Source organism: Myotis yumanensis, unplaced genomic scaffold, assembly GCF_028538775.1.
Source record: "Myotis yumanensis isolate MYYU_CA2020_CCGP unplaced genomic scaffold, mMyoYum1.0.hap1 SCAF_5, whole genome shotgun sequence".
In the NCBI taxonomy this organism is placed as follows: domain Eukaryota; kingdom Metazoa; phylum Chordata; class Mammalia; order Chiroptera; family Vespertilionidae; genus Myotis; species Myotis yumanensis.
The window spans coordinates 80,377,178-80,400,052 of NW_027223756.1; the positions used below are offsets into that span (position 1 = coordinate 80,377,178).

Sequence of the window (22,875 nt, forward strand, 5' to 3'; positions counted from 1 at the left end):
CTAGTATTAATTCATGAGGGTTTCCACAAGCAAGACAGTTTCTCTGAGAACTTACTTTTTAAATAGTTTCACATTTTACAAACAAGTAGATGTGTATAAGGGGAGCATATTATTTAAGTTATTGGTCAACCTGCAGTTAATTAAAAAGACTCAAATACATTATAAGATATGACTCCTTTAGTCCCTGCAATTTTATGACAAAACAACCACACATGACTATAAAAACCCCACAATAACATCCAAACTTTTGACTCAATTATGATATTAATTAAAGTTAAATTAATTAAATATTGATCAATACTAATTTTATAACTCCAATCTGAAACTACGATTTTGATCTAAGAAATAAAAAGAGCCAGATAAACAATTTCGAAGCACCGCCATTTCTGGTGCATGGCTCATGCCAGCAGTGCTCCTGTGATAAATGTAGTTAATAGATGAATATTAAGGTAATATGTGCCCTTCACCCAGAAAGCAAATAACATGTGAATTTCAAAGGACTTGTTCTGCTAATTGGGGGTAATTAATAACTCTGTCCCGTCCTCCTGAGCGTTTGGCGGTTTATCTGGAAGAAGACATAAATGTACCTAAAAGGGCTAAATAATTCAGTTTTGCTTTTACTGCGGGGCAAAGCATTTCTGAACTCACTCCTGACCCAAATCGGTTGGAATATCACAGGATCACAGAACTGATTATCATTTCCGTCATATTTTATGGGAAGTCTTTTTAATAAAAACTACCAAGTCCCCTCCCATACTTCATCAAGCCTGTGGGAGAAGCAGCGCTGGCTGGTCATTATGAAAATTAACTCCCTTTTCTGGGGAGGGCTTTCCACACACTCATTTCTCTGCTCAGAGCAGGTGAGTAGCCATTTCTAAGGTTATTTTAGAGTCAGTTCAAATCTTTAAACTTGAGTGGCTAACACTCACCCCCCCTATTCCCCAGGACAGAGGGTAAGGGTCTTTATATGAGCAAATAAATAATATTTCAGGGCATGGAGCAAAAAGATGAAAACATATTGACAATATGTGCAGTCATAAAAAAACTGTTGTTAATGTTTTATGTCATTATTATTATCGTTATTTTGTTGGGGAAGTCAGAACTGAGAGCCTTGTATAGGTTTGATATTTTGGATTTGCAAAGATAAAGCTGATTGGGAGGGGGATAAAAAACTCACGAGCGTCTGCACTGACTATTGCACAAAACAAGGAAATAATTAGAGGAAGGCATCACACGGAGACAGGCGCAGGCATGAGGTCTACGGGGGAGCGCAGCCCAGGACTCCTGCGCTGCATCCTGCCCTTGTCCCTCATTCCTGCGGGGCAACCCGGAGGTTAAAATTAAAACGATGAACCACCCCCGTCGCCGCCCTAATGGCAGGGTCAGCTCGGCCCGGGGGACCCTTGAAATAGCCACTAGGAAACCCAACTCTCCTAGCGCAGCGGAGAGAAAAAACCCACACGGACGGAGCCGGAGGGAGCGCCGCGGCTCCCCGGGTGCGAAAAGGAAAGGAATAAAGAGCTGGGGAGGGGGTGTATGTTAGGGGTGGGACTGGGGTTCACACGCGCGCACACACACGCACACACACACACACACTCGCACAACCGCAGGAGAAAATGCCACCGAGGAGTCTGGGCCACAAGTTGGGCTCTTTAACAAAATAATAAGATAATGATAATACCTTTCGGTGAAACTTTTCTCGCTTCGAGATCAGTCCAAATAGGGGAGGTGCGAGGTGCGAAGGAATGTGAAGTTCAGCGGGAAGGGGCTGTCGAAGGAGCTAAAAAGCTCCAGGATTTGGGGGGGGGGGGGGGGCAGAGTGAAAAACGGGTTCCCAGGAAGCCAGATTCTCTGGAGTTTGTTGTAAAAAGGTGAGGAGGAGGGGATCTCCTCTAGACAAGCGCACCAACTTTTGGTTAAAAAGTGAGAAGGCGGTTCCAGGGGCGCCCCTCAAATTCAGGATGTGTGGGGAGTCGGCACGGGAAGAGGGTCCCCGAGCCCCCCAAGTCCAGGAATGTGGGGTTAAGGTGAAGAGTCTCCGAGGCCGTTCTAATTACAAGTCTGAGGTTAAAGAGCGAAGGGTCCCCGGGAACCCCAACTTTAGAGGTTTAGGGAGTAAAAGGAAGGAAAAGAGGCCCGCGGGCGCTTCTAATGCAGGAAGTCTAATGGAAGTTTGAGAGAGGTGATCGGGGCGCCCCCAATCCCGAGATTTTGAAGGAGAGATTGAAAGGAGCCCCCGAGCGCGCTACCCCGGAAGTTTTATAAAAGTGAGGCGGCGGATCCCCACCTCCTCCCGAGTTTGGTTAAAAGGAGGGTGGGGGTCTCAGGGAGCCCCTAAACTCAGCCGCCCCTGCGGGACTGGGGGTGCGAAGGCGGGTCCCGCGGGCGCGCTGTCCGGGACGTTTAGATGAACGGTGGGGGGTGCGAGGCTCGCCCCCATCCCCTGTCCAGGACCCCCACCGCCCCCAGCACTCCCCGTCCCGGCCAGCCCGGGCGGTCGCATCGGTCACCTGGAGTTCGGGCCGGGAGTTCGGGCAGCGGCTCCCGCGGCGGCGGCTGCTGCGTGTTGGTCCCCGTTGGTAAGTAACAGTCTCCACGGCTACAGTCTCTATGGCGGCGGCGGTGGCGGCGGCGGCTCCTCCTCGAGCTCCCGCCGACCGCCTCGCGCCGCCCGCCCGCCGAGACTGGGCGGGGCGTTGTTACCGGCAACGGTTACCAGGCTCCACGCCCCACCCCTTCAACGGCCCGCCCATGCCCGCCTCCAACGGGCGCGGGAGGGCAGGGCGAAAGGCCTGGCGGCGTCCCATTGGTTGAACGCTGTGCCTGTCAGAAAGGGCGTTCCCGGCGAGGAGGAGGACGAGGCCCGACCTATCGCCGCGCTGAAGGGCGGGGCTTGGCGGGAGGCGCGCGGGCTCGCCAGGTTGAAGAGCGGGTGGCGCGCGGGGGACCCGGGCTAGCGGCGCGGCGCCCGGAAGGCCGAGTTTCCGGAACCCGCGGGCCTCCGTGCATTTCCCGAACGAGTAAGGGGTAACCAGAACCTGTCGGTCCGGCGTCAGCCCACTCTGTCCTGCGGGCGCCCGCTGCCTGTTTTCCATAGTCCACAAACTATAAACTTTTAAATATTTTTAATTTAAATGGTTAAAAAAAAAATTCAAAAGGAGAATCTTGTGGCATGTGAAAAAACATGAAACTTTTTATTTGACTGAATCCAGTATTTTCAAAGTTTGACAGACGGGCCTGTGCACCAAATTCTGTCTGCCTGTGTTTGTAAATAAAATGTTATTGAGACACAGACTCTCACTTTCCTTTAAGGGAGACAGAACTTTCACACCGCAGGGTAGTGGCGAGCTGAGCAGCTGCACAAAGACGAAGTGGCATAAGCAGAGCCAAGAATATTTACTGTCTGGTCCATCACAGAAGATGTGTGCCGACTCTCTTCCCTCCCCAAGCCCCAAATGGTAGCTTCAACTATGAGTAGGACACTTGTGCCAAGATGGGAATGATGAGGAAAAAGGGAAGGAAGTTTCAGGAATTCAAACTCCCTGGGGTGGAAACTCCCGTTGAACAAGCAGAAAGCTGGTCCTTAGGTGTGGCGGGAGCAGAGCGGACGGGGAGGCCAGGAGTGAGTGCAGGGTGGTGAGTGGGAGAATAGAGCGGGTCATTCCATTTGAGGTCATAGGCCATGGGAAAGGGTCTTTGCCAGATTGCGAATGTCAAGGTAAGAAACATTCAAACCTCTAGAGCATTTTTGTGAGTTTATTTGAGCCAAACTATCGACAATGTCCAAGAAGCAAAATTTCAACGGGTTGAGAAAATGCTCAACCCAGAGAATGGCAGTTTTGCATTTTATTTTATACGTTACAATCAAAAGAGAAGAGATAAGTGGGTTACATGAAATCCATTGGTGATAGATTAGGGATTAGGAGAAGGCGGGGAGGGGGGACCTCTGGGATTGGATAGAAAGTAAAATGATAGTGGGTACAGGATACACAAGTGGGTATAGGATAGTTAACCGTCAACAATGAACTCAATAACAGTAACCATCAGAGGATTTGTGGTCTCCACCCTGCTGCTTTGGATGTGTCCTGTGGGGTCTGAAAAAAGGAAAACTACCCTAACATTCTAAAAGTATGTTAATGTAGATGCGAAAAGACAATAGATAGACTTCATTAAGGTAAAGATTGACTTTTGTCAGGGAAGATTCTAGCCTAGGACATGACTACCTATCATAAACTGCGTTTAGTTAAAAAGTTTTCATTTCAGCCCAGGCAGTGTGGTTCGGTGGTTGAGCATAGACCTATGAACCAACAGATCACTGGTTCAATTCCGGGTCCGGGCACATGGGTTGCAGGCTCAAGCCCCAGTAAACAAAGCCAGAGGCTAGCAGAAGAAACGACACAGTAAAGATTAGGGCAGGAATAAAAGAAATAGAGAATAGAAAATTAATAGAGATAATTAATAGAATCAAATGTTAGTTTGAAATATCAACAAAGTTGATAAACCTGTAACTAGACTCACAGGTCAAGATAAGAGAGAAAACTCAAATTACTAAAATCATGGATGAAAGGGGGGACATCATAGCCAACCTAGAAAAGATGATAGAAAAGATGATAAAACAGTACCGTGAACAGTTGTATGCCAGCAGGTTAGACATCCTATATAAAGTGGGCACATTCCTAGAAAGACACAAGTTACCAAAACTGACTTCAGAAGAAACAGAAAATTGGAAAGAACCTATAATGAGTAAAGAAACTTCATCAATAATGATAATAATAATAATAATCTTCCCACAAAGAAAAGCCCAGGACCACATAGCTTCATTGGTGACATCTACCAAATGTTTAAAGAAGAATTAACACTAATTTTTCATAAACTATTTTGAAAAATAGAAAAGGAGGAAATATTCTATGGGTCTATTCTTACATTATATGAAGAAAGAATTATCCTGATAACAAAACCAGACAAAGATATCACAAGAAAACTACAGATCAATATTCCTTATGAACAAAAATGCAAAAGTCCTGAATAAAATAGTAGCAAACTAAATCCAGCAATCCTATATAATAAAGAGCTAATATGCTAATTAGACCAGATGGCAGAACGACCTTCCAGAACAACCTTCCAGAATGACCAGTGGGCAGGGAACGGGGCTACGAGGGCCTACACTTGCACGAATTTCGTGCATTGGGCCTTTACTGTATAATAAGAATTATAAACCCTGACAAGTGGAATTTATCCCAAGAATGCAAGTTTGGTTCGTTCAATATTAAAAAATGACTATTTTAGTAGAATGGAAGACAAAAGATGCAGAAAATGCATTTGACAAAATCCGATAACCTTTCGTGATTAAAAAAAAAAGCACACCAATCAACAAACTTGGAACAGAGGAGAACTTCCTCAACCTGAGAAAGGTCATGTACAAAAATGCCACTGAGGATGATACTTAACGGTAAAAAACTGAGTGCTTTCCCCTAAGCTCAGGAACAAGACAAAGATGTCTGCTGTCACCATTTCTATTCAACATTGTACTAGATGTTCTAGTCAAGGTAAGTAGGCAAGAAAAAGAAATAAAACGCACGCAGATTAGTAAGGAAGCAGTGAAATTATCTCTATTTGCAGATGACATGATCTTATATATGGGAAATCCCACGGAACCTATTAAAAAGCTGTTAGAGCTCTAGCTGGTTTGGCTCAGTGGATAGGGAGTCGGACTGTGGACTGAAGGGTTCCAGGTTCGATTCTGGTCAAGGGCTTGTCTGGGTGGTGGGCTTGATCCCCAGTTGGGGGCGTGCAGGAGGCAGCCAATCAATGATTCTCTCTCATCATTGATGTTTCTCTCTCCCTTTCCCTTCCTCTCTGAAATCAATTAAAAAACTTTAAAAAAAAACTTAAAAAAAAGCTACCTTCTATATATATATATATATATATATATATATATATATATATATATATATATAAAGAGGTAATATGCTAATTGGTCCTAAAGTTGTCACAGTCACGACCGCTAGGAGAAGGCTGCCTGCGCATACACAGTGGGGCATTGCTCCCAGAGATGGGGTGGAAGTGGGGAGGTGCCCGGAGGAGGCCCGTGCCAGGGAGGGCAGGGGTGAGAGCCCGTAGCGCCCCCCTCACCAGTCCTTTGCCACCCACCGCTCTCACTCAGAGCGTCCCGCTACTCACCTGCCTGGAGAAGGAGCACAGCGCAGCAGGCAGGAGGTTTCCACGATCTCCTCTGGCGCCATGATGGGGTGGAGCTGCCGCGTTGCTCCAGAGACGGGGCAGAAGTGGGGAGGCGCCCGGAGAAGGCGGAATCAGCCCAAGGCGACTCGAAGGACTGAGAGCAGGGCTTGAAGTAGCCAGAGAAGGCCAGAGGGGCCCGGGGGCTGGACCAGGCGCCCTGGAGCTCTGCGTGGAGAGGTTCGGGTGTCAAGGCAGGGGCAGCAGGTGGGTGAGCGGGCCGTGCAATTTTGCGCGCTGGGCTCCAAGTTAGAAATAAACTAGGAATTCAGCAAGGTTTCAGAGTATAAGCAGATATATACAAAACTCAATTGTTTTTCTATACACAAGCAAGGAACAATCTCAAAATGTAATTAAGAAAATTATTCCATAATTACACCCAAAGTAATAAAAGACTTAGGAATAATTTTAATAAAAGAAGCCAAGACATAGACATATACAAGGAAAACTTTAAAAAAATTCATTGAAAGAAATTAAAGACCCAAATAAATAGAAAGATATTCCATGTTCATGGATCAGAAAATATAATGTTATTAAGATGGTAATAGTCCCCAAACTGATCTACAGACTCAATGTAACTATCAAAACCCAGCTTTTTCTAATAAATCGACAAAGTAATCCTAAACTTCATGTGGAAATGCAAGGAACCCAAAATAGCCCAAACAATCTTTAATCTTGAAAAAGACCAAAATTGGAGGACTTAACATTGCCAAATTTTAAAACTTACTGCAAAGCTACAGTGTGGTTTGGAGGTAAAGCTAGACATACAGATAAATGGAATAACAGTGAGAATTCAGAAATAAACCTGCACATTTATAGTCAATTAATTGTTGACAAGGTTATCAAGACCATTCAATGGGGAAAGAACAGTCACCTCAACAAATGGTGCTGGGACAATTGGATCTTCACAAAAGGATAAAGCTGTACCCCTACCTCACACCATACACAAAATGAACTTAAAATAGATCATAAACCTAATGTAAGAACTAAAACTATAAAACTCTTAGAAGAAAATATAGGAGAAAAATCTTCATGACCTTGGTTTAGCAATGGTTTCCTAAATATGATACCAAAATCACAAGTGAAAAAAATAAATAAATTTGACTTCACCAAAATTTAAAACTTTTGTGTTTCAAAGGACACCATCAAGAAACTGGAAACAGCCCCAAAATAGGAGAAATATTTGAAAATCACATATCTGATAAAGGACTTGTATCTAAAATATATAAAGAACACCTACAACTCAACAATAAAAAGGCAAATAACCCAATTTAAAAGTGGGCAAATATTTCTCCAAAGAAGATATGCAAATAGACAGTATGCACATGAGAAGATGCTCTAAATCACTGGTCACCAGGGAAATAAAACCAGAAATCAAAATCACAATGAGATACTGATTCACACACACTAGAATGTTCATAATAATAAGATAGATAATAAGTACTGGTGAGCCGAAACCGGCTTGGCTCAGTGGATAGAGCGTTGGCCTGCGGACTGAAAGGTCCCGGGTTCGATTCCGGTCAAGGGCATGTACCTGGGTTGCGGGCACATCCCCAGTAGGAGATGTGCACGAGGCGGCTGATCGATGTTTCTCTCTCATCGATGTTTCTAACTCTCTATCTCTCTCTCTTCCTCTCTGTAAAAAATCAATAAAAAAATATATTTAAAAAAAAAAATAAGTACTGGTGAGGATGTGGACAAATCAGAAGCCCCATAAACTGCTGGCAGGAATGTAAAATGGTGCAGCCAATTTGAAAAATGGCAGTTCCTCAAAATGTTAAACACAGAATTGTTATGTAACTTAAGTATACATACCCAACAGAAATGCAAACATATGTCCACACAAAACTTGAACACAAATTTTCATAATGGCATTATCCCAAAGTAGAAACAATCCAAATATTCATCAAAGAATGGGTGAATAAATAACATATGGTAAATCCACAATGGGATATTATTGAGCAATAAAAAGGAATAAAGCCCTGATACATGCTACCATATGGATGAACCTTCAAAACTATGCTAAGTGAAAGATCTCAGTTATGAAAAGGTCACATATGGCATGATACCACTTATATGAGATGTCCAGAATAGGCAAATCCACAGAAATAGAAAGTAGATGAATGGCTGTTAGGGGCTCGGGGAGGGGGTTGGGTAGTAACTGCTAAAGTGTATGGGGTTTCTTTCTACAGTGATGAAATATTATAAAATGATTGTGGCAATAGTTACACAACTTTGTGCACATTGTAAAAAACACCAAATTATATGCTTTAAAGGGGTGAATTTCATGACATGTGAATTATATCTCAGTAAAGTTGTATTTAAGTAAGTCTGCTACCATATTAGTTAAGTTTGTTGTTGTTTTTTTTAATTGTGCAACTCACTGACGAAGTTTTTGGGTTTTGTCACTGTAATCCAATTTTACCACAAGCCCTGTGGTTTTTATTGTGTAATTTTGCTGAGGGCAGTGATTTTTAGGAACATATATATATCATGGTATAGCAGAACTGACTGTACGTAGTAAGTTATTTTGGTTCCATGTTAGTAAGCAGTAGGTTTAGGCTGGTCAAGTGACAGTTGTCCTTGATAGAGAAACAGGATAAGGTGGGAATCCTGCCTAATCACTTTTTGGGGAAAAAAAAAAAAAAGGTTTTTATTGATTTTTAAAGAGAGAGGAAGGGAGAGGGATAGAGAGATAGAAACATCAATGAGAAAGAAATATCATCATTGGCTGCTTCCTGCACAGCCCCTACTGGGGATTAAGCCTGTATCCTGGGCATGTGCCCTGACCTGGAATCAAACTGGCGGCCCCTTGGTTCCTGGGATGATGATCAACTAGAACCATACCAGCCACGTTTTTGTTATTGTTTTCTTAAATCTGATCACTTTTTAAGAAAACCCAATTACTCTTAGCCATTTAGTTAAAGGGGAATCTCCTCAGAGATTTAGTCGCAGCCTGTAACACCACAGCTCTTTCCTCCAATGGCCTGCTTTGCATTGATGCCTAACCCTGCTGCAAAGGCCTCTTCTTCAGTCCCTGGAGCACAGAGAGGACCAAAGCCTTTGGTCGGCCCGTGGTCCTTGTACAAAATTATTAAGAATTTCAACCCTGGCTGGGTAGCTCAGTTGTTTAGAGCATCACCCCAGTACACCAAGGTCACGGGTTTGATCCCCAGTCAGAGCACATACCCAGGTTGTGGGTTCAATCCCAGGTGTGCGTGGGTGGGGAGGCAGCCAATCCGATCGATTGATGTTTCTCTCTCTCTGTCTTTCTCTTTGCTTCTATCTCTGTCTCTCTCTCTCTTTCTCCCTCTCTCTAAAATCAATTTTTTTAAAAAAAAGAAAGGCTTTCATTAGGGAAATGTAGATGAAAAGAATATAATTCTGTGTGAATATGAAAGCCTCTGACTATAACCCAGGAAAGGTATGGAAAAGTTGCTTTGAGATTCATCCTTACCTTTTTTTTTTTTTTTTCCAATTCCTCAATTTCCCACTGGACCAGTGGTTATATGTTACGTTAGGACAAGAGGACACAGGTATGAATTTCCTACAGGAAATTTCAGCTCTGCTCTATCCCTCTTAGCTCCCCAGTATCTCTATTCTGGCTCAAGAAATCAAAGAAGTGCCTGGCCCCTGCTGACGCAGAACGGAGACAGGGAGGAGAGAGATGAACCTCTGCTCCGAATGGACTGGAATGAAAGGCTGACACTTCCCCCTAGTGGACTCTGCTTCCAGTCCATCCCAGAGAGAAAGCATTGTCTGCTTAAAGAAGCGACTCAAGGCACACAGCGGTCTTTGGAGGGCACAATTTAGAGGGAAAATAGCAGAGTAAAAGCCTGCCATTCTGAGGAAGCCACAGAGCCAGAAAAGTTGGGCAGAGTGGAGAGAAGGGGGTGCACAGAAGGCAGGACCTTGCTTGCTTTGTCCTCTTATCTAAAGCTCGAGGGCAGTGACATCAGCGGGGAATCATTTAGAGGGTGTGGGCAACTTGTCCCAGTTTCCTTGGGACTTTCCCACTTTTAAAACTGAAACTACTGGCTCCTCAAAAAGTTAAACAGAGTTACTTATGACTCAACAATTCTACTAGGTACATACCCACAGAAATTGGTGGCATTCATCCACACAAAAACTTGTCCATGGATGTTCATAGCAGCATCTATAATAATAAAAGCGTAATATGCTAATTAGACCAGACGTCCTTCCGGACAACCTTCCGGATGAAGCCGGGGTTGTGAGGGGAGCCCGGGTTCCGGGTGCCTGCAGGCGGCTGGAGGGAAGCCCGGGTCCCAGGTGCCAGAGGGAAGCCGGTGCCAGCAGCCAGGGGAAGGAAGGCCTTCTCTTGCACGAATTTTCATGCATTGGGCCTCTAGTGTGCTAATGATATGCTAAGGCCACTCAACTGCTCACTATGATCTGCACTGACCAGCAGGGGGCAGACACTCCAAGCAGTAGGTAGCTTGCTGCTGGGGTCCAGCTGATCAGGACTGAGCAAGATGGGCCAGACATGCCCTAGAGCCCTCCCACGGTCCCTCCCAGGCTGGCCAACCTCCTGCATCTCTCTCCAGCCCCGATCATGCATGGGTGGGGTCCCTTGGCCTGGCCTGCACCCTCTCGCAATCCGGGACCCCTCAGGGGATGTCGGAGAGCTGGTTTTGGCTCAGCAGCGGAACAACCGGTTGCTATGATGCGCACTGACCACCAGGGGGCAGACGGTCGATGCAGGAGCTGCCCCCTGATGGTCAGTGCACTCCTACAGGGGGAGTGCTGCTCAGCCAGAAGCTGGGCTCACAGCTGGAGAGCGTAACAATGGTGGCAAGAGCCTCTCCTGTCTCCACTGCAGCTCTAAGGATGTCTGACTGTCAGCTTAGGCCCGCAGTCAGTCGGACATCCCCTGAGGGCTCCCGGGTGCGAGAGGGCTCAGGCCGGGCTGAGGAACCCCCCTCCCAGTACACAAATTTTGTGCACCGGGCCTCTAGTTATTTAATAACAGCCCCAAAGTGGAAATGACGGAAATGCCCATCAGAGGATGAATGGATACACAAAATGTGGTCTATGTACACACTGGAATATCACTGAGCCATGAAAAGGAGTGAGGCACTGACACTCACTGCAGTGTGGGTGGATCTTGAACACATGACGCTCAGTGAGAGAAGCCAGACACAAGAGGCCACACAGTGTGTGATCCCGTTTCTGTGACATGTCCAGAGCAGGCACACCCACAGGGACAGGAAGTGGATCCATGCTTGCCAGGGGCTGGCGGAGGAGGGATTGAGGGAGTGCTTAATGAGTACAGGGGTATGGGGTTTCCTTTTGGGTTAGTGAAATGTTCTGGAATTAAATAGTGGGGGTGGTTGCACAACAATTTAAATGTACTAAAACCACGGAATTGAACTCTTTAATATGATGAAGCTCAGGTTATATGAATTGTATCTGAATAGTAATTTTTAAAAATGTCTTGGCTAACAGCTGTGAGGGTGGGCCTGTGGGGGTGGAGAGATTGTGTAAAAGAGAAAAAAAGAGAGAAAAAGCTCATGGACACGGACAACAGTGTGGTGATTGCTGGGGGAAGGGGAGAGAGAGAAGGGTGTAAGGAGGATAAATGGTGATGGACAGAGACTTGACTGGGGGTGGTGACCACATAATACAGTGTACAGATGACGTGTTATAGAATTGTGCACCCAAAACCTGTATAATTTTGTTAACCAGTGTCATCCCAATCCTATATAATAAAAGGTTAATATGCAAATCAATCGCACAGTGGAACAACCGGTTACTATGATGCACACTGACCACCAGGGGGCAGATACTCAACACAGGAGCTGCCCCCCTGGTGGTCAGTGCACTACCACAGGGGGAGCACCGCTCAGCCAGAAACCGGGCTGACAGCTGGCGAGCGCAGCGGCGATGGTGGAAGCCTCTCCCACCTCCGTGGCAGTGCTAAGGATATCCAACTGCTGGCTTAGGCCTGCTCCCTGCAGATAGCGAGCCTAAGCTGTCAGTCAAACATCCCCCTGAGGGCTCCTGGACTGTGAAAAGGCACAGGCCCAGCTGAGGGACCCCTCCCCCCCCCCCAGCCCTACCCCCAGAGTGCACGAACGTCATACACCAGGTGTCTAGTAAATTCAATAAAATAGAAAACAATAAATTCCACTAGTGGCTCACATTTTTTTTTTTAAGTTTTTTTTTTTTTTTTTTAAACCTGAAAGTTCCATGTTCCAGGCAGGGATCATCTTAGACCTGAGCAAACCAGATGTTTGGTCACTCCAGCTGTTGCAACTTGTAGGTTTGGTTGCAGACAGGTAGATATTGAGTCCCTGCTACCCTCTGCTTACCAACAGTCTTACTGACTACAGTCAGATGCTCCATGAAGAAGGGGCGATGAGATGAAATAACGGCAGTGTCCAGCAGCTTATTAAAGGCCCTGAGAAGTCCTGCAATCAGGCAGTTATGAACACAGCTTTTGGAACCTTCAGATTCTATTTGAATTTTGGATCTGCTGTGTGCTAGCATGCTCTTGGGCAAGTCATATAACCTTGTAAACTGTAGTTTCTTCTTCTGTAAAAAAGGTGTCCAGTGAGTCCTGGACAGTGTGGCTCAGTTGGATGAGCCTCCTCCCTTACACGGAAAGGTCTCAGGTTCAATTCCCCATCAGGCACATACCCAGGTTGCAGGTCCAAGGCCTGTGGGGAGACAACCAATCAATCAATCTAATCAATGCCTCTCTCTCTCTCTCTCTCTCTCCCTCTCCTTCTTCCTTCCTCTCTCTAAAATCAATAAAAAACATATCTTCAGGTGAGGATTTAAAAAAAAAAAAGGTTTCCAGTGAAAACCTATCTCACGGGGTTGAGGATTAATTGAAATGAAGTCTGTACTGTGTCTGAGATGCCTGCAAATGCCCAAGAGATGTTACTATTATTAGTAAATGAACCTGGTTAATTTTGTTGAACTCAGCATTTCCCAAACCTATTTAACCACATGCCACGTGCCCTATTTTCCTTTATAGCACCTATGAACCGCCCTCACCTAGGGAACAGCAGTTTACTATTAAGGATTATCCTGGTGTATTCCCAAAGAGCTGGCTATAAAATGAGTTTCTTTGCCTCAGTCATTTCCATGATAAAGCCATAGTTCTGTTCCCATGGAGGGCGTGTGAGGTGTGGGGTGATCACCTGAGACCCCTACAGTGAGCTCCACAGAACACTAGGCCTCCACAGTTCGAAACCTTGGTATGGAATGATTCCAAAGATAGGTCTCTTCCACTTCAAACAGTCCATGACTAAAAACACAATTTAAAATGGGGCACTGAGATGAAATGAATGGCAAAACCTGGGGACATCCTAAACTGCCACCAATAAAAGACTGAGTAAATAAAGTGGCATTCAGGTAAACAATGGAATATTATGCAGCAGTGGAAAAGAAAGAGATGACTACGTAGGCAGATGTAAGACAATAGCTATGGTGTATGTATCAAACAATGAAAAATTAAGTGCAGAACACTGTTTATAGTATTTTCCTATTTATATTTTTTAATATATATTTTATTGATTTTTTACAGAGAGGAAGGGAGAGGGACAGAGAGTTAGAAACATCAATGAGAGAGAAACATCAATCAGCTGCCTCCTGCACACCACCCACTGGGGATGTGTCCGCAACCAAGGTACATGCCCTTGGCCAGAATCGAACCTGGGACCCTTCAGTCCGCAGGCCGACACTCTATCCACTGAGCCAAATGGGCTAGCGATCCTATTTGTATTTTTAAAGTACAGTGGGGCCTTGACTTACGAGTGTCCCGACTAAAGTTTTTCGAGATATGAGCCGTCTCTTGGCCAATTTTTTGCTTTGAGTTGCGAGCTAAAATTCGGGTTACGAGCCAGCTTCAGATACCCCACCACTAGTTGGCGCAGCGAACGTCGCAGCGAACGTCACAACATCAGCCCAGCATCACGTGTCTCATTCGTTCACTTTAAGATTTGACATACGAGTAATTTGAGTTACGAGCTCCATCACGAAATGAATTAAACTCATAAATCAAGGCCTCACTGTATTTGTTTCAAAAGGAGATGAGCTTACAAATATACTACCCTTTTTAAGCAAATGTATAAACATTTTTTGAGTGCTTACTATGTGCCGGTCATTTTCCCATCATTTTGTCAGTATTAACTCATTTGATTTTCATAACTCATTTTACATATGAGGGAGCAGGGTGTATTACTTATCTATTGCCCTATAAAAATTGCTCTCAAATTTAGCAGCTTAAGCAACAAACTTTCATCATCTCATAGTTTCTGTGGGTCAGGAATCCAGGTGCAGCTTAGCTGGGTGGTTCTAGCTCAAGGTCTCTCATGGGGTGTGGGCAAGCTGTCAGCTGGGGCTGCAATCTCATTTGAAGGCTCAACTGGGAAAAGAGTGTCTCTCTCTCCTTCCTTCCTTTTCTCTTTTTAAAATTGTGGTAAGAACATTTAACATGAGACGTGCACTTTTAACAAAATTTTAAGTACAATATGTACAGTGTTGTTAACTGGAGGCACAATGTATGGCAGAGTTGCTGTCCAGCAGCTACAGAAAATTTGTAGCCACTGGACAACAACTCTCCATGGGGGAGGATTCACTTCTAAGCTCACTCACATGGTTGTTGGCAAACCTCACTTCTTTATGGATTACTGGCCGGAGACTTTCATTCGTCACGACATGGGCTTTTCAACAAGCTGCTTGGGTGTCCTTATGATGTGGCAACAGGGACCTAGCAGCTGCCTATCCCTATGCACTCAAGACAGAAGCCACCATCTTTCTTTTGTTGTTAATCCTCACCTGAGGATATTTTTCCATTGATTTTTAGGGAGAGTGTAAGAGAGAGGGAAAGAGAGAGAGAAACATCGATGTGAGAGAAACACATCGATTGGTTGCCTCCTGCACGCACCCTGGGGCCAGGGAGGAGTCTGCAACCAAGGTATGTGCCCTTGACCAGAATCAAACCAGGACCTTTTGGCCTGCAGGCCAACGCTCTATCCACTGAGCCAAACCCGCTAAGGTGCCACCATCTTTTTATAACCTAATCTCAGTCACAACATTGCATCAATTCAGACAGTAAATTTAGCCCCCACTCAAGGGGCGATGATTACTGAAGGGTGGAGATAGGAGAAAGTGGGGATCATTGGGGGCCATATTTTTGGGGGCATCTTAGAGGCTGCCTATGCTTTGGGGCTACAGAAGGATCCCATCACTTGCCAAAGTGCACAGAGCTCGCTAACAAATTGCAGAGCTGGGGTTTGAAGCCAGGCGGTCTGGCTCTGACACCAGGTGCCTGACTGCCCGGGACTCCTTCTCCTCCTTGCTCTTTTGCAGCATGCTTGTACATGCAGAGAATATTCCTGGGAAGATGATACATAGAAACTACCTGGTAAGAGTAACTATAACAGTAGGAGGAAGGCTAGGCTTTTCCCACTGTTGAAGCTGTCTGTATGGCCTTTTTTGTTGTTGTTGTTTTTTGTTTTGTTTTTAACACTCCGGTGTGGGGTGAATTTCCCGCCAAAATATAAGATGGCGCGGGCAATTATTTAGGTTTCCCGCGCAAAATCAGGGATTTTTATGATACCTATTACCCCAATGGGTATGAAACGGTTCGCATACGCAGGTAGGTATCTTTGTGAACGGCAAACAAACAAATATTTGGTAATACGCAGTTACAATCGGCCCGAGTTTACACGTTTCCCGCACTCCACCGCAAATCTATATGAACCGAGTCAATTCACGCGAGCCGACTTAACTCGTTTCCCCCACTCCAAGTGTTAATCCTCACCCAAGGACATGCTTATTGATTTTAGAGCAAAAGGAAGGGAGAGGGAGGGACGGAGGGAGGGACGGATGGAGAGAGAGAGAGAGAGAGAGAGATATCTGCCGAATGTGCCCCAACCCAGAATCAAACCCGAAACCTTTGGGTGCACCAGATGATGCTCCAACTGAAATAGGAATTTTAGGGGGATATAGGCAGGTTTAGGGAATTTTTAGAATTGGGGGTCCATGGAAAAAAAACACAGGGCTGCAGACTGGGAGAAGTTACATTTCCATAACACAAGGGAGCCAGGGGAAGTTACATTTCCATAAGACAAGGGAGAGGCAACAGTTACATTTACGTAAGAGTAAGACAAGGGAACTGGGAGTAGCCAAAGGGTCTATATTTACAAAATAAAGAGGGAGGAAGATTCCCTAACCAGTTTGGCTCAAGTGGATAGAGTGTTGGCCTACGGACTGAAAGGTCCCAGGTTCGATTCTGGTCAAGGGCATGTACCTTGGTTGCAGGCACATCCCCAGTAAGAGGTGTGCAGGAGGCAGCTGATCAATATTGCTAACTCCCTATCCCTCTCTCTTCCTCTCTGTAAAAAAATCAATTAAATAAAAAATAAATAAAAAATAAAGGAGGAGGAAGAAAGCCCAGAAGGAATAGAACAACAATGAGGGAGGAGGGCATCACATGCCCCAAGTGATGCTGACCTTTGAGCTCAGGAGTTACTATAGTAACCAATTCAAAAGGAAATATTGACCAATCAGAAGGGATATCAGGACACAGAAACTGTAGCCGTTATAAACCATCGGCGGGACTCTTCCCCCTCCCCACATGGACGTCTGTGCTGTGAGATTCTTCCCCCTTCCCCACGTGGGAGTCTGTACTTGTTCTTCAATAAATCTCCACCTTTGCTATACCATCTTCAGTCCGTGGATTCATTCTTCGACTCCGAGGGACAAAGAATCCGGGGAACCATCCTGCCCAGGGGAACACCGGGTGTTCCAGTCCAAAAATCACATATCACAACCAACGGAGCCACAGCAGCCAGGGCTGTCTGTATGTCTCTGTGTGCATTTTCAAAGTGCAAACATTACTTGTCTCATGTGGGGTGGGGGGTTGGAAGGTCAAAAAGCCCCAAAGGTCTGATAAAGTGAAAAGATATCTGGCGCTAAAATATAAAAGCAAAATCAAACAAGAACATGTAAACCATGTAATTATGAGAACAGAATTAGCCAGGAAAACTGCAGGGCCACTAACAATGAGCTTTGAGTACAAGGATGGCACCGAAACATCCGTCTGGGAGCTCTCCAGATCCCCTTGGGAGCACTCACCCTCCGTGGTTGTGAAAACTTTTTTTTTTTTCCCTCCCAGACGGGCTTCTTCCTAATTGACTCTTTTTATTCAACTAATGACTGTTAATTAACCAGCGCGATTAGGACTTTCCAGGCCATTTGTGCATTAGTGGGTGGTTTTAAGAGCCACTTACTTGGCAGAGACCTGAGTGTGAGCATCTGATCCTTTCAAGGGCGGCATAAAAGGACAGTGTCCCCAATGCCTGGCTTCTGAATAGAGGATTTTGTATGAAAGCACCTGTGTGCTGCGAAGACCTTTCTATTTCTGACGGCTCTCTCGCCATCTGCAGCCACATTTCTTCACGACTCTGAATTATTTCCATAGCAAACCGCCATAACTCCCAGCAGCCTCCGAAAGGGCAGGCTGAATACACGTCCAACACATTTTTTCCCTTAATTTCATTTTTTCTTCAGCCAAGTGTATTAACCATTTCTAGGCAACCAGGGCGCAGGGGACTAGAATGGCCATTCCTGGGTTCCATATTGGCTGCCAATGAAAGGAAGAAGGAAAGGAAAGAGGAAAAAGAGAAAAAGGAGACGTGGGGAGAAATGAAAGTGAGGAAGGAGGAGAGAGGTTTAAAAATAAAAAACGCTCAGGAAGATAAACAATTCAGTGGCAAAAAGCTTTCAAGAATTGTTATTGCAATAATAATAATAATAAAATATTTGTTGCCCATTTTACAAAATGAAGCTAAGAATGTTTGATTCTTAACTTAATTCCAACCGCTCTAGTTGTGAGGGCAACACTGCTGACTAGACAGGATTCCACGCATGAAAATAGTGACTTTTAAGGAATTATAGGAGGATCTGCCTAACGTTCTGGCACAGGAGTCTAACTGGGGGAGCAGCACTTCGAAGCTTACTCACATCTCCCTAAAGGACCCTGGTTACCCATGTTCTCTGGGGGGTCTCTCCGTGTGAATTCTGCCGCGTTCATTTTTACTTGGAGGAAATTGCAAATAAGAAGAATACATAGTCTCATAAACCAAGCGAATGGGTTTATGGAAGAAGTTAAATGTGTGGATTTGGCGTTCCTCTAAATTTCCTTGTGGACAGCCTCATCTTTTTTCCCAGACCACCACTGTTTCAGAACATTCACTTTTTTCCCCCAAGAGGAGCCCACCCTGAATAGGTGGAGCGGAGAGGCACACGTTCCTTCCCTGGCCACCAGGGGGCGAAGGGATCCATTTTAAGGGCCTTAGCATGTGCACTCGGCTTTAAACAAGGGTGGACCGAAATCCCTGTTGTTAAAGTTATGGTGAATTCTTGGTTGTACCCCTCACTTTCAGTTTATGAAGGGGTCAAATAGAGGGTACAGAAGCTGGTCTTTCCATTCATATCAGGATGTATGTTCGTATGTATTTATTTTTATTCTTTCCTTTTTTTTTTTTTTAGAAAGAGAGGGAGAAAGAAACATCAATGTGAGAGGGAAACATCAATAGGTTGCCTACTGTATAGGCCCCCATCTGGGATTGAACCTGAAATCTAGGAATGTGCCTTGCTCAGGAATCGAACCATTTGGTGTTTGGGACAACACTCCAACCAACCGAGCCACCCAGCCAAGGCAGGGTGTATTTATTTTATTGAGGACAGGCAATAAAGATTGTAATAAGTGTAAAGATACAGATTAAAATGTGCAATTCTGAGTCTTGAAAAATTCTAAATTGTAAAAATACTTCTATTTCTTATCCCTGAGTGCTTCTCAATCGTTCTTGCTGCAAGGTGCGCATAAAAAGTCATATTCAGGTATTTGTATAAAATTTCCTTATGAAACCTCTTTCAGCCTTTTAATACAAAACCTGAACTTTCTTGCATGAATATAATTTTAAAAAATATTATTTTTTTATTGATTTCAGAAAGGAAGGGAGAGGGAAAGAGAGAAACATCAATGATGAGAGAATCATCCAGTGGCTGCCTCTTGCACACCCCCGACCGGGGATCCAGCCCAAAACCCAGGCATGTGGTCCCAACTGGGAATTGAACTGTGACCTCCTGGTTCATAGGTCAACCCTCAACCACTGAACCACACTGGCCAGGGATGAATATAACTTTTAAAATTAACTTCTATGCTTATAATCAGTATGTACAATTACTGATTGAGAAATTTGTTAATGGTCTCTTGAAATTCTTTTTAATGTTGTGAAATGTTTATAAACTTTTTAATGATATTTTTCTTTTAACTGAGCTATAACAGCAAAGTGAACAGTTTTTAAGTTTTTACATATGTGTGACTCTTTACATGTGTGTGGACCTTTGTCACCAGCACCTAGGTCAAAATATAGAACATTTCCACCCCCACAAAGGGCTCCCTCATATCATTTTCCAGTTATCTTCCCGACCCATTTATTCCAACTTCTATCAGCATATTTATTTGGCTTATTCTTGAACTTCCTATTGATGAAGTTGTACAGAATGTACTCTTTGTGCCTGGCTTCTTCTGTACAATATTACATCTGTGAGATTTATCCCTATTGTTAAGTGGATCAAATTATTCTTTTTAAAAAAATTGTTGAGTTGCATTCTATTGTATGAATATACCACCTTTTACCGATTCGTTTTCCTATTGATGGACATTTGGTTGATTTCAAATTTCCTCAATTTCCCCCCTATGATCTCTCAACTTTTTATTGGCCTTTTACCCCCCGAGGGTGCCCCACTTCTGCTGCCTTAATGCCTTGGAACTCTGGTGTCGTTGACCTCAGACCCCACTTTGCCATCAGTGGTGCTCTTTTTTTTTTCTTTTCTTTTCTTTATTTATTTTTAAAATGTACCTTGTTTTTAAAAGAGCAGTTCAGTTGAGAGCTGAAGAGCCCCAGTTATAACAAGTCCTTATGCTCTGGCACTGTTGCTTGGCCCGAGAACTTTTTTTTTCTTTTAATTTGTATTTGTTGATTTTAGAAAGAGAGAGGGAGAGAAACATAATTTGTTGTTCCACTTATGTATGCATTCATTGGTTGCTTCTTGTATGTGCCTTGACCGGCAACCTTGACATATTAGGTTGATTCTCTAACAAACTGAGCTACCTGGCCAGAGTGGTGGTGTTTCTTTCGGATGGATTGCATGGTGTCACTGTTGTCTAGGGTGTCACCAAGATCAGCGTCCTCCCCTTCTCCCAGCAGGCTGTGGTAGGTGGCAATGCAGCCTCCAGCTTGACCTTGACGTTCAGCAGGGCCTTGTACTCCTGGGCTTGGTGCTGCCCCTCTGCATCTCATAGTGCATCTCCAGTTCCCTCAGGCTGTTCTCTAAACTGGCCTTCAGATTTCTCACTGAGTCCAGGTGGATCTCCAAGGACTGGACCGTAGGTCTCAGCTTTGTGAAGGTCATCTCAGCAGCTCCTATGTCAGCGGTCTGTGAAGTGGCCACTGTGGTGCTGTCCTCAATCTGCTGGGACTAGTACTGGTCTAGCTCCTCTCGGTTCTTCCGAGCCAGCTCATCACACTGCGCCCAGATGTGCGCGTGATCTTGCTGAGGTCCCGAGATTTGGGAGCATCCAACTCCCCGGTCAACCCAGAGTCGGCGGCAATCTGGTTTCGTAGACCATGTACTTCCTCCTCGTGGTTCTTCTGCATGAAGAGCAACTCCTCCTTGAGAGCCTCAATCTCTGTCCCCAGAGGCAGCCGAGCGATATTGATGTCATCAGTGACCACTGATGGCGCTCTCCAAACACTGGCACGTGGCTAGCTCTGTCTCATACTTGACTCTGAAGTCGTCAGCAGCCAGACGGGCATTGTCAATCTGCAGAGCGATGCGGGCATTGCCCACAGAACGTGCAAAGATCTGAGCCCTCAGGTCCTCGATGGTCTTGAATAATGCCCCGGTCTCTGACCCAAGCTCCCTTCTTCTTCAGGAGTTCTGGATTCGGCTCTCCAGTCCCCCATCATCAGCCTCCAGGCTCCTCACCTTCTCCAGGTAGGAGGCCAGGCCGTCACTCGGGCATTGCACAGCCTCCTTCTTGCTCTGGATGCCCCCTGTGCCTCCCAGACCCCTGGCCATCCCCGCAGCCAGGTCCTCGGACCCCCACTGCCCTGCACGCTGGTAAAGTAGGGCACAGAGCGGCCCGGGAGCCCAAGCCCCCAAAGCTGGCTGTGCTGCTGGCCTGCAGGTTCAGCGGCTGGGCGACTGCACGGAGCCCAGCGTCTGCGAGTTTTACGTAGAAGCTGGACCAGGTGCTGAAGCTCATGTTGTTCTGGAAGGAAGTCAAGAGGCTAAGACTTCGGTTCAAGTAGCAGTCCAATTTCCTCAAATTCTCGATAGGCGCAATTGACAAGAAATTTTGGGTGCACACAAACAGGTGACAAGAAATTAAGAACAGCCCTGATCGGTTTGGCTCAGTGGATAGAGCGTCGGCCTGGGGACTGAAGGGTCCTGGGTTCGATTCCGGTCAAGGGCATGTACCTTGGTTGCGGGCACATCCCCAGTAGGGGGTGTGTAGGAGGCAGCTGATCGCTGTTTCTCTCTCATCGATGTTTCTGACTCTCTGTCCCTCTCCCTTCCTTTCTGCAAAAAGTCAATAAAATATATAAAAAAATAAATAAAAAAAGAAATTAAGAACAAACAATTTTTGCAAATCACTCAAAAATTACAACAGGCAAAATGATACTTTGCAGGAGATAGGAAATGTAACACCACCGTTGGCAAGTCATCCAGGATGACTGGTGAGATTATATTGGAAGACCCCTGTTTTCCCTCTTTGTTCACTGACAAATCTAAGCTTAAAAATTTCTCCTAATGATGTGCATGGATTTTGAATCCAGTTGAATATTTTTCTAGCAGGAATTTCAAATAATGACGATGCCGTTGTTTTCAGGACGTGCTTGTGTTTTTAGAGTCGTCACCCTGCTGCGGACTTGGTCTCTACTAAAGGGGCACCCCGGCTGCAAATTGCTACCCATGAAGACGGGGACTTGGGGCCTTTCCCTGGAGCTGTCTCCACCCAAAGCCTTCTTCTGTCTCCCTGTGTATGGTCTCTCCTTATGAGGACACCATTGAATGTAGGGCCCACCTATTCCAGCATAGTCTTAACATATCTAATTACATCTGTTTTATTTTTTTGCCAATAAAACTTTATTTATAAAGACAGGCAGGGGCCAGATTTGGCCTACAGGCTGTAGTTTGCCAATTCTTGTCCTATAGGTTGGAGTATATAACCAATAACCTATTGGTGGGCCTATGGCAGATGTAATGGGAAAAAAGTATTAAAGTGCATAGGAAATTGTCAGAGAGCAAGGCCACAACAGGGAGTCAAAAGATAAAAACTAAAACAGGTTAATACTAGAAGGAATAGTTAATGTTGAAGATGGTTGGCTACAGGCTATTAGTGGGATTTGAGGAGGCAGAGGTGTTATAAACTTTTATGATCGTTTTGATACTCAAACAACGACAACAAAGATGTATATGTATTACCTTAATTAAAAAAAGTAAAAACTTTAAAAAAAACAGTCAACTAATGTCAGGGCACTCCATCTTTACTGCCTATATTGTCCCAGATTCTGTGGTATAGTCTCT

General features: G+C 45.0%; 1 protein-coding gene and 1 pseudogene across 4 annotated transcripts in view; both read right to left on the reverse strand.

The window, feature by feature from the left end:
• Positions 1-2,636, reverse strand: part of RFX2 (regulatory factor X2) — an 88,959-nt gene extending 86,323 nt beyond the window's left edge. For all 4 annotated transcript variants that reach the window (XM_070415928.1, XM_070415929.1, XM_070415926.1 and 1 more), the window contains exon 1: positions 2,511-2,636. The gene's annotated coding sequence lies outside the window, so the exon portion shown is untranslated. The remainder of the gene's footprint in view (positions 1-2,510) is intronic.
• LOC139011432 (keratin, type I cytoskeletal 18-like) lies at positions 1,230-21,550 on the reverse strand (annotated as a pseudogene).
• Positions 21,551-22,875: the final 1,325 nt, after the last annotated feature.